The 27,040-nt window shown below is 37.5% G+C and overlaps 1 long non-coding RNA gene across 1 annotated transcript in view; it reads left to right on the top strand.

Annotated features, from left to right (window-relative positions):
• LOC132692625 (uncharacterized) overlaps positions 1-22,981 on the top strand; it is an 80,891-nt gene extending 57,910 nt beyond the window's left edge. Inside the window, exon 4 of the long non-coding RNA XR_009616467.2 lies at positions 22,606-22,981. This is a non-coding gene — a long non-coding RNA (uncharacterized LOC132692625). The remainder of the gene's footprint in view (positions 1-22,605) is intronic.
• The last annotated feature ends 4,059 nt before the right edge of the window (positions 22,982-27,040 follow it).

Raw genomic sequence — 27,040 nt, 5'->3', positions numbered from 1 at the left:
TATATAATCTGAACTAGGCTATTTTTTGCGAGACTAATCTAAAGTTGAGCTTTATGGATTCACAAAGAGGCAAAAGTTCAACATGACAGTATCCAAATGAATCTCTAATAAGTGAGTATCATGTCATTTTTCAACCTTGGCTGTCACTGCCTGATAACTCAGAAATTATACATAAACTCATAGGCATAAGAGGAAAGAATTGGGTCAATTCAGAAAATATCAAAGGTCCAACTTGCAACTTCTGATTTCTAGAGGTTTTCTATCGTCTTGATGTTATCTATCAGATCATTTTGGCCATTTGGTTTTGTACAAAGTGTAAACAAATACATGCGAGTAACAGTAAATCTTTTTATCTTTACACCTCTGATATTTGAAATCAGTAGAGTCCAAAAGACTTAGGTTTATTTAAAATCTAAAAAAGAGATTACAAACTTAAGAACAACTCTATATAGGTATTTTTATTGTAGAGCATTGATGGGCTTTGTTTTGTGCATCAATTTATATTTATTATTGCTACCGATGCTTTTACTGTATAAAGGCATCTTTATAAGTGGGCATATTTGTATTTCTCTGTGTTTCTTATTTCTGCATTCCTATATTATTTTGGTATTTCTTTGGTGACATACAGGGCTGTATATACATCTACATAATAGAATTAAAGTATCTTTGTATACACTGTGTGTAAACGTGTTTCTTGTATATGCACGGGCTTGTCAAGGGATTGGGAGAGGTTCAGAAGATGACTTTATGTGAGCATTTCAAAATTATATGGCTATAGTGTAGTTTGTAGCATGAGTCTACTTATGTGAGGAACATATATGTGGATGTACCTATAGACCCTCTATATCTGCCCTTAAAGCAACTATTTAGCTCAGTTAAGACATCTGGCTACTGGAAATTTTTCAATTTTATTTATTTTAAAATTTAATTTAATTTATTTTATTTCTTTTTAAAAGTATTAAGATAACTAGTGGAAAAAAAAATCTGGAGTCCGTCAGATTAGTGTTCTAATGGTTGCTTTACCATTTCTCAGTAGCCTCGAGTGAACTATTTACCAGATGTCGGTGACTTAGCACCACACGTAAAATAGTTTTGTTAGATGGTTTCTAAATGCATACCTGCGGTGAATACTGGAACTGCCACTAACTGCATATGCGACTTTGGACAAATCATATCCCTGAACTTCTATTTTTTTTTTCATTTGTGCAATGACTATACTAATACCTACTGACTCAAGTGTGTGACAATGACATAAAATAAAATCATGTAAGGATTGCGTGAAATGCATTCGCTTAAAGTAGGGCACAGTGTTTGGCATGTGAATGATGCTGAATAAATCTAAATAAGTACACTTCTTGTAAAGAGTAGTGTAAAAGAGAGAATGTATATAAGGTTACAGTATTACTTTATTTGTATTGTTTGTACAAATACAAACAATATCCATTTTTGTACTGTACTAATCATAATTCATTTTTGTACTGTTCAGATTTTGTACTATACCAATTATTTTTGTTTGAACCTATACAAACAAAAGTCTACTATGGAATACCAGGAAATAAGAGATAAAGTCTTTTCAAAATATTCATCTTCAAAATTCATTAAAGAGATTTTTATTTTAATTTAACATGCACAGAGTGGTACATGTGTTACCAGTGATGAACCTACATTGACGCACACTAATATTATTTTTTTCATTTTTAAGTTTTGGATTTCTTCACACTTAACAAGATAAGTCCTTTCCATTTTCCCCCCTTATTTGCCAAGACTAGCTTCTCCACTACGGAAGATAAACATTAAGGCACTCAGAATATTTACATTGATGAATTATCAGTTAATATTTCTTAAGTTTCCTTAAAAATTCTGTGTGTCAAAACAGCTAATTAGGAAACATAGATATTGACAGAGATGTATGATTTGTTGGTGTAAGACATAAGCATATTGGATTAATTCCCAATTGGTAGCATACTTTGACTTTCTTCCTGGTATTTTTCAAACTCATTTGGGAAGATAGTCTAAGCACTTTTTCCCACTTCATATATAGTCTCCTTTTTCTGGTTCCATTTTAATTAGCCAGCTAGATTTTTTTAAGTGGATAATTTATACATCAAACTCTCATGGACTGTTTACCCTACTCTATTGTACTTTCCCTTCTCCTTTAATGTACTCTCACAACTGGATTTTATTCATCATAGTAAGTACTATTTCTTTTCTTTTCTTATTTATTTATTTATTTACTTATTTATTGAGAGAGAGAGAGAGAGAGAGAGAGAGAGAGAGAGAGAATCCCAAGCAGGTTCCACACTGTCAGCACAGGGCCCAATGCCCCTCATGGGATTTGAAAGGTGCCATGCGACAAGGAATGTTAGCAGCCAGTAGAGGCTAAGAGACAGCAATAAACAAACAAACAAACAAAACCTCTGTTCTTTTTTTAAGACAAGGCTGCTGAATTTGACCAGCGGACTAAATGAACATGGAAACAAATTATTCCAGTATATCTAGTTAAGAACCTAGCCTGATTGAAACCTTGATCTCAACCTTGTGATGCCCTTAGGGAGAGAAACTGGTTGAGCCCATGTAAGCTTTTGACCTATATAACTGTGAGATAACAAACATATGTTGGTTTAAGCTGCTAGTTTCTGGTAATCTGTTGCCTAACAATACAAAACGAATGCAGTCTAATTCAATCATTTTCAAGATTTTTGGAGCAGACCCTACTTTCCAAATGAAATCTTTGTAGAAAGACAGTATATAATCCTTCTATAAATAGAATTTCTCAGATTAAAAAGGAGGCATATTCTGCATGTCATCAAGGGCCCTCACTTTATCCCATATAGCGCCATCACTGAACCTCAGAAATCTTCACAAGTCCAGGAGAATCCTTGACCACTAAAGTGAGTATTATTTGAGTCTGGAATACCAGAGCCAAAGAGTAAGGAGTTTCACATTTTCTTCCACTGTTCCTGATACAGGATACAAATAACTCTCAATTAGCCTCCTGGATTTATTAAAGTCTAGATGCACAGCTTTTACCTATATCTTTAAAAAATCTGGGGCGCCTGGGTGGCTCAGTCGGTTAAGTGTCCGACTTCAGCTCAGGTCACGATCTCACGGTCCGTGAGTTCGAGCCCCGCGTCAGGCTCTGGGCTGATGGCTCAGAGCCTGGAGCCTGCTTCTGATTCTGTGTCTCCCTCTCTCTCTGCCCCTCCCCCGTTCATGCTCTGTCTCTCTCTGTCTCAAAAATAAATAAAACATTTAAAAAAAATTAAAAAAAAAATCTTCCTACATCCAAATTCTGGAAAGAGCCCTGTATACTTCTTGAACTAAACAGAAAATAGCCTACTGCTAGTTCTAAACTTCTTTTGGGCTCAAATTGAAGGAAAACATAAGAGAAAGCATGTGATGGCATATATCCCATTGCAGTGATTTCTTGCCAGCTGCAGATCATGCAAAAATAAAAATCTTCCCACACACTTCCAGAAAGCAATGGACCTTTTTATGAGTGAATTTCATCATTAAGAACAAAACAAAACAAAATACTGAACAGCTATGCTGTAGCAGAGAAATCAACTCTTTGAACAAAGGATCCTTAAGAAAACAAATAGGGGCGCCTGGGTGGCGCAGTCGGTTAAGCGTCCGACTTCAGCCAGGTCACGATCTCGCGGTCTGTGAGTTCGAGCCCCGCGTCAGGCTCTGGGCTGATGGCTCGGAGCCTGGAGCCTGTTTCCGATTCTGTGTCTCCCTCTCTCTCTGCCCCTCCCCTGTCCATGCTCTGTCTCTCTCTGTCCCAAAAATAAATAAAAAAAAAAAACGTTGAAAAAAAAAATTAAAAAAAAAAAAAAAAAAAGAAAACAAATAGATTTCTTGAGAAAGCAACCAATTGTGAGAACTTAAAATTCTTTTCAATTGAAACACTGTGACATGCCTTCTAAATGATATTCTGAGGAATGTCTGAGAAGGATCATCTATTTTTACACAAATTACTGGGTCAGTTATTAGCTTTTGACGTTTATTGGCAAATAGTCTCTATGCTGAATTCGTACATGCAGAATTTCTGTTTCCACGCACAACGTACTATTCTATTTCCTTTTCACTGAAAGATATTAGTTGAGCTTTTAAAACAGAAGTTCTTGGCAACAGATAATCAACTGAATATATTTTGGGGGATACTTTTCCTGTATGATAGAACATTGCGGCCGAGCAAAACACAGGGCTTGCTTTGGCAGAAGTATGGCTGGTACCTCTGTATGAATGTTTGTTCAGACTGTTTTTTGTTTGTTCATTTTTGGTTTTGTTTCTAAGTATTCCTAGTAGAGCTTCAAGCAACGACTACTCATTTGTTTGGGATGTTTTTAATAAGATCCGTGTGAGTAATATCGCTTCTAAATACATGATCTTTCTGTATGCTGTTAACAATATTTGAAGTAGATTAAATACCGCATACTCATTTTGCTTGGTTTGGAAATACTAGGACAAAAAGCAAATGAACAAAAACCTTAAATAAATAAAAAAGACTGAGTATCCGGCCTAGTGCATTCTTCTGGGTTATCTGGTTCTATGTTTCTGTTATTGTCTTTGAATTCTACAACTCTAAGCTTTCGGGGAAACACACACACACACACACACACAAAACAAACAAAAAAAAACAACTGACAGCAATGTCAATTGTGCCACACAAATGAGTTTTATCCAGTGAATGTAGTTGATCCTTGCCCTGTGGATGTTGACCAGTTTTGCATCTAATTTGCAAATTCATTTTACCATTCCTGATTGCCTAACACATGTGTGATTCGAATTCTCCTTTGAATCAGTTGTAGTGTCTTATTGGTTTCTTCATTAATTAATATGTTCATGTCTCTTCTGTTGTTGCATAGCATTACCACAAACATAGCACAAAAACACGAATGAATTATTGCACAGTTTCTGTGCGTCAACAGTCTGGGCATGGCTTAACTGGTTCCTCAGGTAATCACGATATGGCTCAGGTTGTGATCTTATCTAAGGCCCAGGGTCTTGTTGCAAGTTCCCTGGGTCACTTGCAGAGCTCAGTTTCTTGTGATTATAGGACTGAGACACCCCAAATCCTACAGACCTCGTGCTGCTCCCTGTCATGTGGCCCTCTCCACAACATGGCAGTTTGCTCCTTCAAGGCCAACAGGGAAAGGTCTTTGCTGCTTCTACTCCCTCTAATTTCCTCCATCCTAGTACTTGAGGTCTGCTTTTAAGAGGGTTCATCTAGTTAGGTCAGGCCTACCCAGAATGTGGAAGTCAGAGTGAAGAGTTATAACATGCACCAGAGCTCCAGAAAGAGAAAATACAAAGACATTCTATTAAGAGGTAATGGCTGTGGGGCACCTGGGTGGCTCAGTCAGTTGAGCATCTGACTCTTGATTTTGGCTCAGGTCATGATCCCAGGGTCATGGAATTGAGTCTCACATTAGGCTCCATGGACCCTGCTTAGGATTCTCATTCTCTCTCTCTCTGTCTCTCTCTCTCTGTCTCTCTCTCTCTCTCTCTCTCTCTCCCTTTGCTCCTCTCCCGCACTTGTGCTTTCTCTCCCTCTCTAAAAAAGAAAAAAAAAAAAAAAAAAAGAGGTAATGGTTGAAAATTCTCCAAGGCTGTTGAATGCACCAATGCTCAGGTCCAGTAAATTCCAAGTGAGACAAAAGGAAAAACATATTTTTTCACATAATATTCCATATGGTAAAACTTAGGAACTCAAAAGAATATTGATGGGGGGTGGGAGGGAGGGCAGGGTGGGAGGGAGGACAGGGTGGGTGATGGGTATTGAGGAGGGAACCTTTTGGGATGAGCACTGGGTGTTGTATGGAAACCAATTTGACAGTAAATTTCATATATTAAAAAATAAAAAAAAAAAAAAAGAATATGAGATGGTTTGAAATTCAGCCAACAAAATATAAATTAACTACCACAAATAGATTTCAAAGTAACTTCTCTATATAAACAATGGAAGTCAGAAAACAGTGGAATAAAATCTTTAAGAGTCAAAAGTAATTTCTGGCAAACTAACTTTACACCAAGCAAAATTATCCTTTAAAAGTGAAGGTGAAATATGGGGGCACCTGGGTGGCTCAGTCGGTTAAGGGTCCATCTCTTGATTTATGCTCAGGTCATGATGTCAGTTTGAGAGATAGAGCACTGTGTCAGGCTCTGGGCTTTCAGCACAGAGTCTGCTTGGGATTCTCTTCCTCTCTCTCTCTCTCTCTCTCTCTCTCTCCCTCCCCCGCCCTGCTCATGTGCACATGCACTCTCTCTCTTTCTCAAAATTAAGTAAATAAACATTAAAAAAATTTTAAAATGAAAGTGAAATAAACACATTTTTGGACAAACATTAGCCAAAAAAAGTTAACCTCAACTAATGGTGACTAACAACAGTTCTAAAGGAGGTATTTCAAGAAAAAGGAAAATGACTCCCCAGTGTAAACTGAATTACAAAAAACATAAATGGATAAAAATAATAATAATTGGACAAATCTAAGCCATTGGAAATACAAAATTATAAAATGGCTAATTTAGAGTGATTTGGTATAAATAAACTAGAATTAATATACTGAACAGTGAAAGAATATATACAGGGTAAGTCTTTTTTTTTTTTTTTAATTTTTTCTTTTTAACATTTATTTATTTTTGAGACAGAGAGAGACAGAGCATGAACGGGGGAGGGTCAGAGAGAGGGGGAGACACAGAATCGGAAGCAGGCTCCAGGCTCTGAGCTGTCAGCACAGAGCCCGACGCGGGGCTCGAACCCACAGACTGTGAGATCATGACCTGAGCCGAAGTCGGTCGCTTAACCGACTGAGCCACCCAGGCGCCCCAGTTAATTTTTTTTTATGTTTACTTTTTTTTGACAGAGAGAGAGAGACAGGACATGAACGGGGGGGAGGGGCAGAGAGAGAGGGAGACACAGAATCTGAAACAGGCTCCAGTCTCTGGGCTGTCAGCACAGAGCCGGATGCAGGGCTCGAACTCATAGACCGCAAGATCATGACCTGAGCCGAAGTCGGACGCTTAACCGACTGAGCCACCCAGGCACCTCTGATATCATAATTAAAAAGAAAAACATTATCAGAAATTAATGATATCACTACCTATTGATTAAAAAGTTCAATTTACCAGGAAGTTACCATTTTAAACATGTATGTACCTAATAGTGTAACTTCAAAATATGTAAAAATAAATAAATAAATAAATAAACAAACAGAGAAGAAATTGACAAATCTGTTACTAGAGAGATTTTATCACACCTCCCATGTTGATCTTATCTTACGACATAAAGCATGTCTTAATAAATCTCAAAGAAATGAAATAAAATCAACGTGACCCTTGTATACATCCTACCCTCCCCACTCCAACCATTCTCCAGGGTTTGGGGTGAGGCGAACAATGTTCATTATCAGTAATATATAAATTCAGGTAGATAAAAAGGAGGAGAGGAAATGGTGGGTGAGATATCTATTGCTTTGTGACACTCTGAAACTATGTCAAACTAATTATTCTGGTCCATGAGCCTCTCATAGTTCAACTCTGCTTTCCACTCTGGCCTCCACTGTAACCACTCCTTCTTGATGTTTCCTTGCTCTAGTCTTGTGATTTACTTGGAGTTCACAAGTATGCACCATATGTGTTACAGTTTAGCTCATCTTCTGGACTCTTTTTCTCTTTTGAAATCCATTTCAAACATCGTATTTTATGGAAAAAAAATTCCTGAAACTTTTCTGAAAATGTATTTAACTTCTCACCTGAGTTCCTCAGCTGCTTGGTGCATTCTTTTTCTATTATAATATTCCAGTTGTTTGTTTACTTTCCCACTTCTGTAGTGAGAGGAAAAAATACCTGATAAATGATCTTACAGAACAGGGACCAGGATGGTATCTTTCAAAACAAATCAACTCTTTCTTCAACTCCCATAGAACATGGTACCAACCACCTAATTCAAAATCACCAACCTTACCAAACCTTTCTTTTTACTCTGTTATATTTTTAATATGTAAAGTTTTATCATTGTGCTGTTCTAAAGTAGCATTTCTCAACTGGGGGTAAATTTTCCCTCTTTGGATATTTGGCAAAGTTTGAATACCTTTTTGGTTGTCACAACTGGAAGGATACTACCAGTATCTAATGAGTAGAGGCCGGGGATGTAGCTAAATATTGTATAATGGGGGCACCTGAGTGGCTCAGTCGGTTGAGCCTCCGATTTCCACTCAGGTCATGATCTCGTGGTCCGTGAGTTCGAGCCCCGCGTCAGGCTCTGTGCTGACAGCTCAGAGCCCGGAGCCTGCTTCGGATTCTGTGTCTCCCTCTCTCTCTGCCCCTCCCCTGCTCATGCTCTGTCTCTCTCTGTCAAAAAAAAAAAAAAAAAAAAAAACATTAATTTTTTTTTAAACATTGTATAGTGGATAAGAGAAATCTCTACAAAAAAATATTATCCAGCCCAAAATGTCAGTCAATAGGGCTACTGTTGAGACACCCTTTTCTAGAGTGAAGGATATGCCTCCCTAAAGGCAGTATCCATATCTATATGTCTAAATAGAATATCTAAATCAATTTCTTTGAATGATTAAATGCATTTTATTTTTTCAGTATATGCTATTTTTATATAGTTGTATAAATAAAAGTTCCATTTTCTTTTTCAAAGGACACTGAAACAGAATTTTCTCTAGAATATTGCATCTTTAATTTTCTAGATGTGTGTGACCTATTCCTTTTATAAAGGCTAAAATTTAGTTTTAAAAGTTAATTTGGAAATTAGCATCCAAGATGACTTCATTTGTTTCAAAACAGAAAAAGAAATACTTAAGGTGTCTTTCAGAGATTTTTTATAACATCACGTGAATGAAAATTAATTAGTACTTTGTTCCTACACCAGCCTTTCTTTTGTAAGCTCTAAGTAGATACCATTTCTTCTACTAGCCATGTAAAACAAATGAGACACAGTCTATTCCCAGTTTAGAAACAATAGAATGACAAAATAGAACACTCTTCCTCATTATCTACACCTGCATATATTTCCCTTTTTTTTAAGCTTTCTACATGTATTACTGGCGGTGACACATGCAATGCAGAAAAGCTATGATGAAATTTAATAAGTTAAGAAAAACAAAAGTGAGAGAAAGATTAGGTTTTGCCTTATCCTTCTGTGATTTATGAATCCTATTTATGAAAGAACTTGCAGATTTCCTGCAGCCCACAAAGCAGCAGACGTTCAAGCTTTATGCATCTGAATGACATAGTGGTCATTTATACTACAAGGTAACATCCAATATTAATTTGTTTTTAACAAGATCACTTACTATGTATGAAATTCAGCAGATATATCCCTACTTTTGTGAAAAGTACAGTCACATAAGGGAAATAGACAAGTAAGCAGGCGACAAGTATACACTATGGTGAATGCAACAGAAAGACACCGAAAGGTTTGGAAGGTTTTATAGATATCCCGCCCAGTAGCCACAGACTCCTTATTCCTTGCTATGAGAGTCTGGCTTCTGTTCAGGAATTGAGGGACCATGTGCTGGGAGAAAGTGGTCCGCTCCCCAGTTCCTGGAAGGAATGTTGATGAAGCAAAGCCCAGAATAAACACCCTTTACCCTTTTTCAAGTGACTGGCTCAGGTATAATCAGGTGACATAACTGTGGCTACTGAGATAAATATAAAATTTGTTTTTGGGAACCTGGATAAAACTTTTTCCTGATTAAAAAAAATGGGGGGGTGGGGAAGGGAGAAGGTCTCTTTCCCTTCTGCCAAGCGGTTATGCTAGAGTGTGATAAGGAACCACAACAGCATTTGCAAACATTAGGGCATCAGCCTGAATTTGAAAGTCAAACTGAGGAGGGCACCTTTTGGGATGAGCACTGGGTGTTGTATGGAAACCAATTTGACAGTAAATTTCATATATTAAAAAAAAAAAAAAAAAAAAAAAAAAAGAAAGTCAAAATGCAGAGGGAGGTGAGCCACAGGGATCCTGGCTCACGATGAGCTGGCTCTGCCTTACACAGGATTTCTTTTATCAACTTTTCTTTTAAAACTAATTGCAACAGTATTTTCTCTTTCTTACTGAGGAAAACATCTTAACTGATAAAGACACCTAAGCAAAGCCCACAGAGATCAAGTAAGGCTTCTCAAAGTAAATACCATCTGCTTACACAATGAAACCATTTGCAGATCCTGTTTAAGTTTCTTGTTCCCTGACCACTATCTGTGGCAGAGATTCAGTAATCGGACCTTAATAAAGCACACATATTAGGGGTAGAGTGCAGTGTTATAACCTAGGGATTCTTTTTTCAAAATCAGACTCTACAGTATTAAAGTCTTGGAACCCAGAAGAACCAAGAGAAATACTAAATAACCACTCCATATGTATAATCACTCACTTAAAAGTCATTATTAAAAAAATAATAATAAGAGTAGGGGCACCTGGTTGGCTCAGTCGGTTAAGCGTCTGACTTCGGCTCAGGTCATGATCTCACAGTTCGTGAGTTCGCGCCCCACGTCAGGCTCTGTGCTGACAGCTCAGAGCCTGGAGCCTGCTTCGGATTCTGTGTCTTCCTCTCTCTCTCTGCCCCTCCCCTGCTCACACTCTGTCTGTCTGTCTCTCTCTCACAAATAAATAAACATTTACAAGAATTAAAATTAAAAAAATAAGAGTAAATATTCAAAGATATTGAATTTCTCAAGATAGACAATAAAAATTGCTAACTCGCAAAGGTTATAAACATAATTATAAGAGACTTTACGGCTACTGCAAAGTGGTAATATTAGTAGCCCTAATATTCCATAACTGCAACATGAAGCATCTAATAACATAGATTAGATAGATATAACAAATACCTAATAGATATAGATTAAATGTAGGTGATAGATATAGATATAGATGGTATAGATATAGAAATAGAAATAGATATAGACATAGACATAGACATAGGTATAGATTAGATACAGATATAACTAAACTTTTAGGTACTGCCTAAAATGCACCTGCAATGGATTGTATAACGTTATTTCCTGAAACTCTCCTAGCCATGAGGTGAGACTAGAAGATGCCAAAAGATTGTGTGCAATGAAAGAGATTTAGATATAGTCGTACCGAGTATGCTTGCAAAAATTACTCCAATGATTTAACCACCCTTTCTTTTACCCTAGCGAGGGACTATTTCATATTTCTTTTTGTAAGAATATTTGAAGGCAGAAAAAATAATACATCTTCGTCCTTCCTTGCACCTGCTCTTACAGCCTGACAGTATATGCATTGGGCTACGTTTACCAACCCAGATGTTGTTACTCCTTGACCAACTAGTCTTTGTATTATACCTGTGGGGTCTAACTCCAGTTCCCAGCAAACCTGAAGTGACTAATGGTGGATGTTGTCCATTGATATTGCCACCAGTGTGCACAATTGATACATTGATAAAATAAGCATATATTTTGCCATATAAATCAGGATCCTTCTATGAGTGACATAGAAACTGTTCGTAATTTAACTGGAATAAGTGACATTGCCTAGGACTGTCCAAGGTCCTTCTTTACTATCTGGGAAAGAAGCATCTATCACAAGGCCTTAGATAGTGCTGTCCTTTGATGTCACTCTTTTTCAGTAAAAACACATATATTTTCATAACTGTATTCTGAAGTATTCAGCAAAATATATTTTAAATGCTAAATAGTTTTAGAAAATGAACTAATATATATGTAATAAATTTTATTGGCAGTTGGCATTTGAAAAGGTCAAGGTTGATTGGAGTTCCTAGGAAAGCTTTGTGGCAGAAATGGAATTTGAAATAGAACTTGTAGGATTCGTTGGGCTGGAAGGGTGGGAGAAGGGTCAATGATGGTGTGGAAACAATGTGAAGGGAGGGAAAAGGAATATTTTCAGTATTATACCAATCAATTCAAACTGACTATTAATATGCATCACCTCCATAAAGTGGTAACCATTTAGCGATTTACAATGTGCACAAGCCTTTATGCCTGCCATTTGATATTTATTCAAATGGATTTAATTCTATCAATTCTTTTGGGTAGATGGGGAAGTTATAATCATTCTCATAATCATATTTAAAGAAATGGGGGAGGACGATAAGATATGTATCTAAAGTGACAGAAATTTAGTAATGTAGGCAAAAAAGAAAAAAAGATGTTTTATGATGGTAAATCTAGTGTTCCTTATACTTTGTAGCATCTCTTCTCTAATAATTGGAAGATAGTGCAATAATTATCTCTGCATGGCTGAGGAAAAAAAATTGGAAATAATTCCACAGGTGCTATAAGACTGAAAAAGAAAAATGTAAAAACCATGGAAAGAAACCATGGAGGAGTCAGGAATAGAGCTGGGTGTGAGCCAGAGAGCAGCTTTTAAAAGTACAGGAGGCAAAAGGTAGGCCCTAATGTTCCATAATTGTGACATTAAGCTTCTAATAACAAATATATATACATATATATGCATAAGTATATACATATATATGCAACAGTTTTTTTTGTGTGTATGTGTGTGTGTGTGTGTATATATATATATATATACATATATATATATATATATACATATATATATATGTATATATATATGCATACGCATACACAAAAGATGTTGGGTATAGAGGGTAAGAATATATTCAATTGTCAATTTAAATGAAGAACAATTGAGAATGCTGCTGTTTAATGTGGAAAATATCGTGATCTAGTGGACCAGAGTCTAGACTGGGCTCTACTCCCAATTCAGTATTGAATCTGGCAGACCTTAAACAGATTGCAGAAGACTAGGAATTGAAAAGGCTTTTCTGGCTACTTGCCTACTTCTTTCTTCCATAGCCCTTGGTCTTTAACTGGATCTTGGAAAAACTGAAAATCTGCTCTCTAAAGTTATTAATCTCCCTTGAAAAAGTCTTGCGACACAAAGAATACAGATGGGAAAAGAGTCAAAAACTTCCCACAGAACAAATACAAGCATGTATAGGAAGGAGAAAGGCATATCAGCGAGTGGCTGTTATTAGTTTATAATTGAGAATAGCAAACTCTCTGCTGAATTTGTTAAAATGTAATGATAGGTTGCACTTGATTACGTGCCCTCATCCTTACTGGTTAGCTCATGATTGGACAGCACAAATCTCTTATTTTCAAATGCACAAGGAAATGATGATATTCCTTGCATGAGCAATTTTGTGCTTCATTGCTCTTAATTGCGTGCTTAAGCTTCACTCTTTGAAAGGCTGCAAAGTCTTAGAAAAAAAGGAGGTCAATATGTGAAATCTTGCAAAAATACAAAAAATCTGAAGAAGAGGAAAAAAGATATGCTGCTTGAAGGAGAAACTCATTTAAAAACACAGTCTATGCATTGAAATTAAGTACAAGCCTCGTCTATATGGGATTCAAAAGAATTTCATTACACAAAAAGAGTAGTTGAAATAAGTAACAAACTGCCAAAATCAACAATAAAAGCAAAGTGGTATAAATCAGCTCAAGAGGGAACTGAATCAATTTTAAAAAAGAAAGAAACCAGGGCCACTGCCTTGATTTTTATGGCAGAAAAAATACCTAAATCATCTTCTTCAGGTTATCACTGAATTTAAACTCTTCCTTACTATAGCTAATATAATTTATAATCATTTATTATATCATTTAATTTATTATATATGCTAAATAAAACTATAGCCTTCCTTTTACCTAATGTAAGTTCTCTGAGGGCAGAGACCCTGATTAATTTTTCATTGTTCTATCCTATACCTATGATTATGTTTAGCAAAGAGCAGATCCTATGCTGTTAGTTATTAAATGAATTATTGAAGAAATAACAGACTAGCTTACAACAACAAGGACCGCTATTACTGTTCCAACAATATCAAATCCAGAGCACTATGGCACAAGACAAAACTTAGTATCTTTTTGTTTTGTTTTGTTTTGTTTTGTTTTGTTTTGTTTTTTAATTCTGGGGGGCGAGGCGCGTGGGGAGGGGCAGTGAGAAAGAGGGAGACATAGAATCCAAAGCAGGTGCCAGGTTCCCAGCTGTCAGCACAGAGCCCCGTGCAGGGCTGGAACTCCCCAGGGCTGGTACTAACCAAACCAGGAGATCATGACCTGAGCCAAAGTTCAACACTTAACTGACTGAGCCACCCAAAAGCCTCAACAAATCTTATTCTTGGAACCGTGATCTCTTTTATTTCTGGTGTGTCAGTTCTTGTTTACTTCTGCCCTCCATGTTTCTACAATAGTCACTCATTTATAACTTTCTTTTCATTTCTAAAAGAATTGAGGGTGGTACTTTTTATTTTTGTCTTCAAAGCTTGCTGCCGTATTTCTTCTGTGAGTGGACGGAATAGACAGGCCGGCATTAGGTACCATGCTTCTACTGGAAGTATTTCTTAGGCTGTGCGATGCTCTCATTGCCTGACAGATTTAATGATCGTTCATAAGTTCCTTATTTGCTACCTACTTGAGCACTAGGGAGAAAAGAACTCCGTAAATCCTAGGGGAGTCTTTTTAAATCAGGCCATAATAAAGATCTATAAATGCACGTGTTGCCTGGATTCCTCTCATAGAATTCATTTTTAAAGTGATTTCAAAATGAGGTTGGTTTTATTTCACACTAATTACTTTCCAATTCTTTTTTTTCATTGTATATGCTTCCAGTTTTAATGAATCTAAATAGTAGGGAACTGCCTATATTTACTTGTAATATTTCCCAGTATAAATTCTATTACTCAATTTATTAGCAATAAGTGCCACTTTACAGTGGAGAAAATTGTAGTCTGTGTTTGAGGTTGGGGTTGGGGTTGCATTTGGGGTTGGGTTATTTTGTTAAGGCATAAATTTTAGCGGTATTATGATTTTAGATACATGTTTGACTCTTCAGAAAACTGGACACTTTGTTTCCCTCCCTTCTCTCTCTGCCTAAGACTTGAACAGCCTTCTTTTTTTTCTTTTTTCTTTTTTTTTTTAGACTTAAATTGTCTACATTTGATTACACCACTGAAAAATCAGTTCTGTGAATATAATCCTTTCATGGTACTAACCACATTGGAAAATAATAAAAATAAACAAAAACTTAGTCACCCTTCTTTTTACTTCTTTTTATGAACACATTTCCCAGAAATAACAGCAGAGTAATTCTGGAAACCCAAAGACAGAAAGAATATCTCAATCACTTGTTCCTATAATATTTGTGTCACAGTTTGAATGGACGGTTGCAGTTCCTTTTTATTACAAACCAAACAAATTTGTTATACTACTTTGTTTTAGTGCTAAAACTTTTAGCAGAAAATTAACAATGAAGGTCTTCAGGGAACCTAAATTCTAAACTTGTTCACCAATTAAGTTACTGATATGCTCCTGGATAATCTCTTAGAGATACTATAATTACCCCCAAAACCAAGAGACATTATATACACTGTATGTCAACCAACCTGACAATAATAAATACACACACACACAACACACACACACACACACACAGAAAGAATTAAACAAATACTTTAATCACTAAAATACAACAAAAGGATAATCATATTTTTGACATGAGGTAAAATAACATATATAAGCCAATGATCCTTCGATGCACACCAAAAAAACACATAGACGTCCAATAAATTAAACTGTGTCACACATAGATTTTATAGTGTTCCTTTTACTAACGGAATCTTAGTGTCACTCATTGTAGGTTAATGTTTATTCCAGGCTTCAATATGCTAAAGAATCAAACCCTCAAATAAACTCTCCAGTGCTTGGACCAACATATTAAATATCAAATCCTGGATTAGAACTACTATTTTAATAGTAATTACTCATATTTGGGGTGCCTGGGTGGCTCAGTCAGTTGAGCTTCTGACTTCTGCTCAGGTCATGATCTCGCGTTACTGAGTTCGAACCCCGCGTCGGGCTCTGCGCTGACAGCTCAGAGCCTGGAGCCTGCTTCGGATTCTGTGTCTCTCCATCTCTCAGCCCTTCCCCTGCTCATGCTCTGTGTCTCTCTGTCTCTCAATAATAAATAAACGTTAAAAAATAGTAATTACTCATGTTTTATTTCTCTTCATTATACTTATAGTGCTTCCATGCTAAGTAGCTCTTTTATGCTATAAGGTTCCAAATATTTAGAGAAGACAGGGATTTCAGAGAGGATTAATTTAAAGTTTTATTTTGTGTGTTTTTTCTGTGCCCTTCCCCCACACAATCCATTCTCAAAGCTCTGCCCTTGATTGTTTGACAACTATTAATGGCATCCCCTGGATTCCTTTAAGGGCAGGCTTCTAGTTGGGTTTCATTATGAGAGAGAGGTCAGGTTTTCCTCCTCCAATCCAGGCTTGTTTCAGCTGTGGTTCTAACAGTGGCTGTGTGCTTCTATGATTATCCTTCATTGATGGAACATTCCTTCCACTATCGCCAGTTTTAAGAAAACTCAGCCCCCCTTGTCACTTTCCTAAAGTCTGCTCCCACATTTAAGATCTCTTCATTGAAATCCTTTCAATAGAACCATGTGAGTGGACAAGAGCAGATGGAATTCTGGATACAGATTGATCATATGTTAGTCGAACCCATGGATGATATCCTTGCTGGGGAAAGTGAAACAGTGATAATAATTACCATTGTTTGTGGCTACCTGGCTACATAATTTGCAGCCCTTAATGAAAATGCCAACCCCCTTGTTTAAAATTCATTAACAATTTCAAGATAATAATAACAGAGCACTGGGGCGCCTGGGTGGCTCAGTCGGTTAAGCGTCCGGCTTCGACTCGGGTCATGATCTCACGGTTCGTGGGTTCGAGCCCCGCGTCGGGCTCTGTGCTGACAGCTCAGAGCCTGGAGCCTACTTCGGATTCTGTGTCTGCCTCTCTCTCTCTGCCCCTCCCCTGTTCACGCTCTGTCTCTCAATAATAAAGGTTTAAAAATTAAAAACAAAATAACAGAGCATTAAAACAGGTGTTGAGCCCTAGTAAGTACAAAGCTCTATGGAACTACACAGGCTGCAAGCCTTTGAAACTGACCCCAGGTAGGTACACTGGAGTGGAATACAAATGGAGAGCAAATACTCTTGTGATCAAATGCTGATTCAATCAAGTATGATCAACTTGAAAATTTTACTGATTGCAAAACTATAGTGTAGAAGGTCTGTCTCTGTGCTGGAGGAATTTCCATAGTAATAATAATAATAGTAATAATCCAGTAATTTAAGGGCCTTTAATTCTCAATTGCAGATAAAGGTGGGAAAGCAGAAAGCTTCCGTGATAGTCTTAACACAATCTCATATGTCACAACTGCAAGAAAAGCATGCCGAAGATTTGGCTCTAAATTGAACTGTGTTAGGTTAAGAGTTTCAAGGCCAGTAAGAGACTTCCAAGTCTCTTAGGCTTGGGCTAGAATGCTGGTTGGGAATAATGGGATTTGAAGACTTCATTTGGGGGCATTTTTGTAGATACAAACAAAATTGGGAATCTTTCCCCAAAATATTTTTGAAATCTGTTTCTAAAAGAAAAAGTTCTTCTTCCATTCTCTTTTATAAAAGTTTATTTCCTTTTATAAAAATCCATTATAAAATCTATTAATGATTTGACCCGGGGCAGTTGCTTGCAAGGGGTCCTTATTGTTCTAAAGATACTCCCCCAATATCTATCAGTGCCTCTGGACCCAAACGCTGGACTAAGAAATTCGGTGTCTACATAAGGAGATAGTCTATGTACCAAATAAAACAGCAAGATTTTACCACCTCTAAGTGTATTAAATCTAACAGGACCAATTTATCAAAACAATGGTTTTAATCCAGTGTTAACTCTTAGTATGTTGGCTGAAGCACTTGTGAGTGTACTTAAGAGTTTGACTCCTTAGCATGTTGAAGTCTGGGGTAAACAATATCATTCAGCCAAAAAAGCTAAGATTATAGACTTCTTGGCATGCTATACAGGAAAGAATCTGAAGGCTTAGTGAGATGGGCACATCGGAACAAATCTGAGTGTCCCCCAAATTAAGAAATCTGTTTTTGTCTGGAAAGTCAGCATTCGTGAAAAGATCTGTGAGTGTTCTCTGTAAGATGGAGATGAAAATGGTCAACGATATCATGGGCTTGGACTCTGATTGAAATAGTAATAATTGCATCTCTGAATGGTAGAGGTCATTTGGCAGGGCGTCATGAACAGAAATCAGGTGGTTGTAATTACCCAATAAGCCTCATTGACCTAGTTTTAATCAGATTATTTCAACCAACTAGGCTCCACAATGGAACCTAACTGATCATAAGATCCCTAGCAATGAAAGAAATGGATAACTTATTAATGTGCTATTTTATATTTACAAGTAGGAAGCTATGTCTGGTGGGCAGAAACCCAACTTCAGGCTTCATAGAAAGGATTCAAATCTTCTCATGCAATATTAAGATCTAAACCAGTTCGTAGACATGGAACATAAATATTGAGGAAGGGAGAGGATTCCCTTTTAGGACAGATATCCACATATATATACATTGACATTTCCTCCAAACTATATCCAGAAGAATTTGGGGCCATTTATAAACTGATTAGCTACTGGGAAACTGGAAATACAAAGATCCCTAAGATTATTAAATACTCGATTTGAATAGAGGCAGTGACCCATCATTTAGAGTGGAACTGACAGAGGTCATATGGTAGATGGTCCAGTTGCCCCTCCTGTGGTTAAAGCCTGGCTTCCTGAGTGTGTAGTTAAAAGACACACACTGAATCACTAGCAAGATCCCTATAACCCTTGTTAACATGGAAAAGACCAAATAGAAGTCATCAGAAAATACTTCACTTTATACCCTATCACCATCAAAACAGTAAGTGAAAATAAAATCAATAGCACATTTAATAGGAAAATGCAGTTGTATTGCTATTTCACATTTTAAAAATGTGAAAGGTCAGGGTTGGTTGGTAATCTTTTCCTTTTGGCTGAGGAATGGTCAATAGATCTTAGAAAGTAACTGTGTATTATCATAAACTTGGTAAGATAGTACTACCCATCACTGAAGGTCAAGGTGTTATATCTTTATGGAAAAAATTAGCACATTTCCTGATACCTCACATGAAGCAACTTATCTGGGAAATGTTCTTTGCTTGTTTGCTTCTGTTTTCCAGTCCATTTTGTAAGAAACATTGAAAACAGCTCTCCTTCAGCAAGCAGGGATGGTTTTATACTTTATTCAAAGCTATGTCAAATCTGCTCTTTGTCATAATGTAATCTGCAGGGACCTTTGTTACCTTGTACAGGAGAAGCAAGTACCCTAGATATCTTAATGAGACACACACGGACTCTGAAGAATGGGAAATTAATCCATACAACTTCAGATGAAAGCGTTAGTATTAACTTTTCTAGGAGCCCAGTGGTCTCACAAGTTGTTCTTTCCAAAGGAAAACAGATTGTTCCCCTTTGCTCCAGGCATCACAAATAAAGAGGCTTGATGGGTATCTTTGGATTTTCTATGTAACATACAACATGTTTAGATTCACTCTCTGACCTACTTATCAGGTAAGCCATGAGGATGCTAGTTTTGAATAAAGATGAGGAAGGAAAGGCTCTGCATCAGGTCCAGTCTATGATTCAAGCTGTTTTGCCCTTGCACTTCTAGCAGACAGAATGCTACTTGAAGAATCTATGGCAGATAAGGATGTTCCCTGAAGCCCCACTGGGAAAATCACAGTACCTACTTGTAGACTGTTGGAGCAAAGCCATGTCCTTTTCTGCCAATAACTATCTTTATCTAGAAACATATCAGGACCTATAACTCCTGTGGTAGAAATTCAATGCTTAATCTAGGACACCAAGTACATTAATATTTGCACTGCCCATCACACACTAGGTGGTATATGATACATAAAATCATTAAATTGTGCTTATGCCACAGGATTTTATTAGTCAAATGAAACAGGGTATTTGACACCAGGCTCAAGCAGCTAAAAAAATCGTGATGAAGACTCATAAGTAGGCACCTCAGACTACTATAGTAATTAGTTCTGATATTTTGCGGTCTCCTTTTAAATCAATACTTAACAGTTTTCTTTCTCTCTCTCTCTTCCTTCCTTCCTTTCTTTCTTTCTTTCTTCTTTCTTTCTTTCTTTCTTTCTTTCTTTCTTTCTTTCTTTCTTATTTGAGAGACAGAGAGAGAGAGAGAGAGAGAGAGAGAGAGAGAGCAGGGGAGTGGGTAGGGTAGGAGAATCTTAAGCAGTCTCTACTCTCAGTGAAGAGCCTGATGTAGGGAATGATCCCACAATCCTGGGATCATGACCTGAATCGAAATCAAGAGTTGGACGCTCAACTGACCGAACCACCCAGGAATCCCAATAGCTTTCTTGAAACAGAAAAAGGATAAAGCGTGGCATTACAGATGCTTCTACATGGTATACTGAATGACAGTAGTGAAGCACATTTTCTCAGAAGATAAAACGTAAACACAGGACATCTTGTTTTTCACTTTGTAAGTTAGATGCTTGAGGAATGGATTAGTACTACCTCCTAGGCAATGGTTGACAGAGTTGTGTAGCCATTCAGTGACTTATTTAGAACAAGTAGAATAAATAGAATAAACTTAACAGATTGGCAACAATGAGGTCTGAAAAATAAGTATGTAGATGAACTTCTTGGAATAGGCAACAGAAGAGGTCTTCCAATATAAATAATCAGTTAGACAAGAGGAACAATTCTCTGTATGCTAATCATTTTTACTCGTCTACTCTGGTGTTTGCTCAGTGAACCTATGTACAAAGAAGCCATAACAATAGGGTTAGAGAATAAGATTTCTTCACAATGTGTTTCTTTTTTTTTAAATTTTTTAATGTTTATTTATTTTTGAGACAAAGAGAGACAGAGCATGAATGGGGGAGAGTCAGAGAGAAGGAGACACAGAATCTGAAACAGGCTCCAGGCTCTGAGCTGTCAGCACAGGGCCAGATGCGGGGCTCGAACTCACGGACCGAGAGATCATGACCTGAGCCGAAGTCGGATGCTTAACCGACTGAGCCACCCAGGTGCCCCCATCACAATGTGCTTCAACCTAACTCAAATTGACCTGACTAGCCACCCTTGCTGAGTACCAAACTTGTAAATAGCAGAAAACGATACTGAGTTCTTGATTTTGCACGACTCCCAGATAGAACTGTTAACCAGCTTGGTAAGAAATGATTACAAGATACCCCTTTATTCACTGAAGAGGCAGGTGTTTATCCTCTTGAGCATAACTAATCAAAGTATGTTTTTTCTTTCCACGACTCAAACAATTCTACTAGCGTCATCATTTATTTACTTATCAATTGTTTCATTCATTACCACGTTAACCCTATACAACACTGCCTCTGATAAGGGAACTCATTTCACCATGATATTATTAGGAAATGGGTCCATACCCAGGCAACTGGTCCTACTATGTACCCTATACCCAGTAGCAGCCAACCTGATAGAACAGTGAAATGGCCTCTTGAAAGTTCGGTTATGAAACCAGATGGGAGACATTTTGAGAGGTTGGAGTGTTAACCAATAGAATATGGTATTATCTTAAACTAGCAGCCAACACATGACATTTGTTCCATAGTCAGAGTTGAGGGCAATGGGTATTAGGAAATGAAGGTAGGAACGGCCCCAATTATAAATACTTACCTATTTATGTTTATATTTTTGTTTTTGTTTTTGTTTGTTTGTTTGTTTGTTTTGGCTGCCTCAGCCATGACTTAGTGAGTTTGGAAGCTTCCACTTTCCAAAGGAGAAAAGCTTCCACCAGGTAACATATCTTTAATTTTATTAAACTGATTGCTGAAACTTTCCACTGGATACACTGGGCTTCTCATGGATCAAAAATGTAAACATGGGAGTTACTTTTCTGGCTAGAGTGATTGATTTTTGTCTTAGTCAGCTTGGGCTGCTGTATAACAAAATACCAGAGATGGAGTGGCTTAAATAACAAATATTTATTTCTCACCGTTCTGGAGGCTGTGAATTCTGAGCTCAGATTTCCAGTAAGACTGAACTTTTGTGGATTGTTGTCTTCCTTGCTTACAGAGAACCCCCTTTTTGCGGTGTGCTCACATGGCTAAGAGAGAGCTCTAGTTCCTTCATCCATGTATATGGGCCCCAAATATTCAGTCCACAACAGTCTTGGTTACCAAGAGAAAATTAGATTGCTGCTATACAAGGGGTGCAAAGTGACTCAATTAAGAGGATCTTATGGAAACAAAGATTTGTTACCCATTGAAGTAAAGGACCAGTCAAGCCAAAATGCTGCCAGACGATAAGGTGAATATGAAATGATGGAAATGCCTTGTTTTATGCAAGTCTGGGTTTTTTTGACTCATAAGTTTAAGGCATACAAGTCTGGATTTTTAAAGAAGTATGTCACCCAAAACAAAATACTGCAATGAAATGAATGCAGAAACATATAGGAGAATCGAGTTGTCTTCAGTTAAGTAAGACATTAGGCTATTTGCACAAATGTAAACTGGCAGGATTCCTTTCAATTTGGTTTTTATTTTTGAGAATAAGTTTTTTTTTTAAATCAAAATATGTAACATGAAGTGAGCTTATTTTTATTTCAAATTGATCAATACATATTTTAAGAATTAATCAATTTTATTTATCTTTTTAATTTTTTTTTCATTTATTTATTTTTGAGAGACAGAGAGATGGAGCACAAGTGGGGAGGGTCAGAGAGAGAGGAAGACATAGAATCTGAAGCAGGATGCAGGCTCTGAGCTGTAAGCACAGAGACCAACATGGGGCCCGAAGTCACAAACCGTAAGATCATGACCTGAGCCGAAGTTGGACGCCTAACCGACTGAGCCACCCAGGCGCCCCAAGAATTAATCAATTTTAATTTTAATACAATAAATAGTGATACATTTAATCCACATAAGCAAAAACTGCTCATATTCCTCAACCTTGTAAAGTGTGTGGGGTAGGTGTTTTTGTTGTTGTTGTTGTTTTGTGTTTTTTTTTAATGCTTAAAGTATTTATTTTTAAAATATGTGAAGGAGGTCCTTAGAGAAAACACTTTGAGAACTGCTAATTAAAAAAAAAAATGAATATAATTTTGTTTCCTGACAAAATCCTCATTATGTAAGTATTTCCTACCCCTGGAATTTTTGAAATATATTTTTTAAAAATCCCTTACGTTTTATAGGGTGATCACACATACACAAAAATAAAATGTAATCTTAGCAGTGTTACAATAGATGTGAGACTAAAAGACTAACTTCGTTCAGAAAAAATCCTCAGAGTAACAGTTGAGAATCAGTTTGCAAAGTGAATGATAGTGCCTTTTTCTCCAAAGTTGGGATCATAAGGATACCACTAATATTAGTATCTATTAACTTTATTTCCATTTTATAATAAGGATGGCAGTAGAAAAAACATTGTGTCACAGCCACCAAGAGATCAACAGTAAATATGTCAGAGTTTTAGGAGGAGAAAGAGGTAAAAGATACGAAAGACATTTTGTGATAACAGAAACCTTTTTTCAGGTGATGAAAATAATTTATATTCATCACCATTAATAGGAGTTACTACACATATTATACAGCAGAGAAGACCGTAGTTAAAAGAAGTAAGTTGCAAGCTCAAGGTCCAACACCAAGTGAATAATGGAGCCAGGAGTGAAAAACAATTAGATCCACGTCCAAGGTCTCTCCTTTTATCTTTACATCCCACAATAATTTTGTCCTAACACATTAAAATTGCTTTGTTCACCCCTGGCATATACAATGTGCATTGGAATATTCAAATTTTAATCTCTTTATTTCAATTCTATTCTACACGTATTGCAAAGAATGTGGATGGTGCATTAGTGTTAAATTTGTGTTAACGTGCACTGTAAACCCAAGCGAATGGAAAAATCAATAAATGCTAGTGACAACTACACACACACTCTATAAGGCTAGATCAGGCAATATTTACACCATGCCAACCACACTGTGAGGGGAAAATCTAAGCTAATATATACGACTGAGTGCTTAGGGAACATGAAACAGCTTGTAGATTTTTAAAAAGGATTTTGACTTCCACGAACATTCAGTGGGCTATCACGGGGCGTGTGGCTAATAATACAAGGCGCATTCTTGCGTTAGTGTTAATAGGGTTGGACTGGATAGAGATAAGAACCGTAGTGGAAACATAGACCCCCAGCTTTCCTAAAGGTCTTATAAAACTACTTTTAAATTCTGTATTTCAGGAATCCCTTCTCAAAATAGCCTTTTCTCCATCTGCCTCCTGTCACTAATGCTTGGCACAAGTAAAAGAGCAGCGTCTTACACAATCATCCTGGGTGCGAGAAAGCATAGGTTTGGAAGAGAGACTTTGGAACTCAGGGTGTCTGGATTATACAAAGCTGCGCCGCTTACAAACTGAGTGACTGGGCAACTTACTTCAACCATCTGTGTGTCAGTGTCCTTGTGGGTTGAAACAGGCATAGTGACGGTTTCGGTCTCATAGCTTTTATCTTATTAATGACAAACTAAATGACCCTGAGACAAGTTTAAAGGGCTTAAATTTTCATAGTAGCATGGATTCATCGTGGCAGATACTTTTCTGGGAGCAAGGTTTGCTCAGAGAAAATACGAGAGTCAGAAGTGGAAACTTTTATTTCTGAAGTAAGGAGAGAGGATAGGAACGTACAGCACAGAATGAGTCCTGAAGAATAAAAGGGATTCAAAACTGCATACCTACCTCCATGCATACATCCACGCATGGTTAATCAGCCGTCGCCCAACAAGCAACCACACAACGTCAGTGGCATGCAGTCGTACGTATTTATTTCTTGCACATTTGTGGAGTTTAGACGGTCTTGATAGGGCCTTCTTGGGTTTTTCTACTTAGTTAGTTGGACTCTATCTTGTACCTGCAAATAAGCTGCGGTCCAGTTATTGTCTGGATTTGACTGGGATACCGTATCTGGAACACCAACATGGTTGCCTGCTCCTATGGCCAGATACCTAGCTGCAGCACACACTTTTCACGGTGATGTGTGAGAGAGGAAGCCCGATTCCCCAAGCGCTAGGTCGCCTCACATCTGCGAAGCCTGTCATTGGCCAAAGCAGATGTGGCACTTTGAGTAGTGGTCCCTAAAAACAGATGTCCACATTTCAGAACGGGTGAGTGTGAAGGTATTTGGTAAAAAGGTTTTGCAGATGTAACTGTTCAAAGAACGCAAGATGAGATCATTCCGGCTTGTTGTGGCTGATGGGCCCTAAGTCTAGAGACGAGTGTACTCAGAGAGAAGAGGGACAGACACAGACGCAGAGGAGTAAGCCCTGTGAAGATAGAGGCAGAGACTGGAATGCTTGAAGCCATTACCAACTGGAAGAGGCAAGGAAATGTTCTTCCGAGAGGCTCTGGGAGCAGTTGTAACCCTGTTGACAACCTTGATTTTGGACTTCTGCCATCCAGAACTTGACAGAATGAATGTCTGTTGTGTTAATCCACCAAATTTGTGGCAGTCGTTCTGACAGCCCTATCAAATTTGCGTAACAGGTAATGCGGTTGAACTTAGATTGAAGTAGTTAGCAAAGTAAGCACTGTTCACTGTCAACAGGCACTGTAACATTGAATGGAAAAGGGCTGAATACAGACAGGTTTGAAAAACTAAGGTAAATGCACCACATCCGCCAGCACTCAGACTCTACTCTCAGGAAAATGAAGAAGCTTTATGACACTTTTGTTTTCTAAGTTCTATGAGACATTAAAAAGAAATCACTGCCATGTACCCAGATGCTATATCACTTGATGCTACTTCGATTCATTACACGTCTAGTATAAGACTCAAAGGGGCCCCCTATGATCTCTGCCTCCTAGTGATCAAATGTTTATTTTAATCTTCTTTCTTCAAATGTAGGTGGGATCTGTGACTTGTTTCTAACCAACAGAATATGGCACAGGGCATGGGACTCCCACGACTCTGTTACCTAGAAGATTTCATCTTGCCAGTAGACTTGCTCTAGAGATTTCTCCCTTGCTGGCTTTGAAGACGTGCGCATCCATTTTAGGAAACTCACACAGCAAGTTGCTAATGGAAGCCTCCAGGCCCTGAGAGAGGTCTCTACCTATCAGCCAGCAAGAGGCCAAGGGAGTTCTGTAGACACGTGGAAGTGAATTCTGCCAACAACCCAAGTAAGCTTGGAAATGGAATCTTCCCAGTTGAGGCTCCAGATGAGAACACTGTTTGATGAGGACACACATTGCAGCCTTATGATATCTAGAGCAGAGGGTCCAGCTAAGCTGAGCTGAGATTCCTAACTCACAGAAACAATGAGATAATGAATGTGTGCTATTTTAAGTTGCTAAGATTATAATGATGTATTAAGCAGCAATAAACAAATAATATAATATGAAAAGGGACATTTTCATACCCCATTAATCACAAATTAACCTCAATATTGAGGAAATGAATCCAACATAAGCCACAGTTCTAAGATTTCTTTGTTTCTGCATCTGGCACAGGAATTTAAATAAAAGGGACAGTGATGAATTTTGAGCATGCTCAGCAAAGGAGTATTATAGTACAACAGTGGAAAACTGCATCCTGTGAAAAGAGGACATTTATTTAGGGTAGTGAACAAAACAGGCGGAGAAAAATATTAGCTCTCTTCATAAATCTAGAGATTTTTTTCAGATGGAAGAGGGTAGTGGATTCATTTTGTACTGCTCTGGAGAGCAAAGCCATGACTAATGAATTGAGATCATAAAAACACAATGAACTTTCTAAGGTAAATAAATGTAGACAATTAGAGAATAAGCTATGAGGTAGAATGGTGAGTTTTTTTTGTTCCTGGAGAAATTTACGCAAAGATTGAATGATGAGAGATAGATAGATAGATAGATAGATAGAAAGATGATGGGTGTATAAATGGATGGCGAGACAGGCGGATAGTTGGATAGATGGAGATATAATATAAACAGAGTGATACATGGAGAGATGGAGGAGAGCGGTGTGGATAAATGAACAGATATAGCTATAATTAGAAATTATAAATTGACAGAAATTAGAGATGATAGATGATAGATACATAGATGGACAGATAGCTAGCTAGCTAACTAGATGCAGATAGATAGATTCATG

The sequence above is a fragment of the Panthera onca genome, chromosome B1, assembly GCF_046562875.1.
Source record: "Panthera onca isolate mPanOnc1 chromosome B1, mPanOnc1 haplotype 2, whole genome shotgun sequence".
Lineage (NCBI taxonomy): Eukaryota > Metazoa > Chordata > Mammalia > Carnivora > Felidae > Panthera > Panthera onca.
The sequence above is the reverse complement of the archived record's forward strand: the minus strand, read 5'-3'. Positions and strand labels throughout refer to the sequence as shown.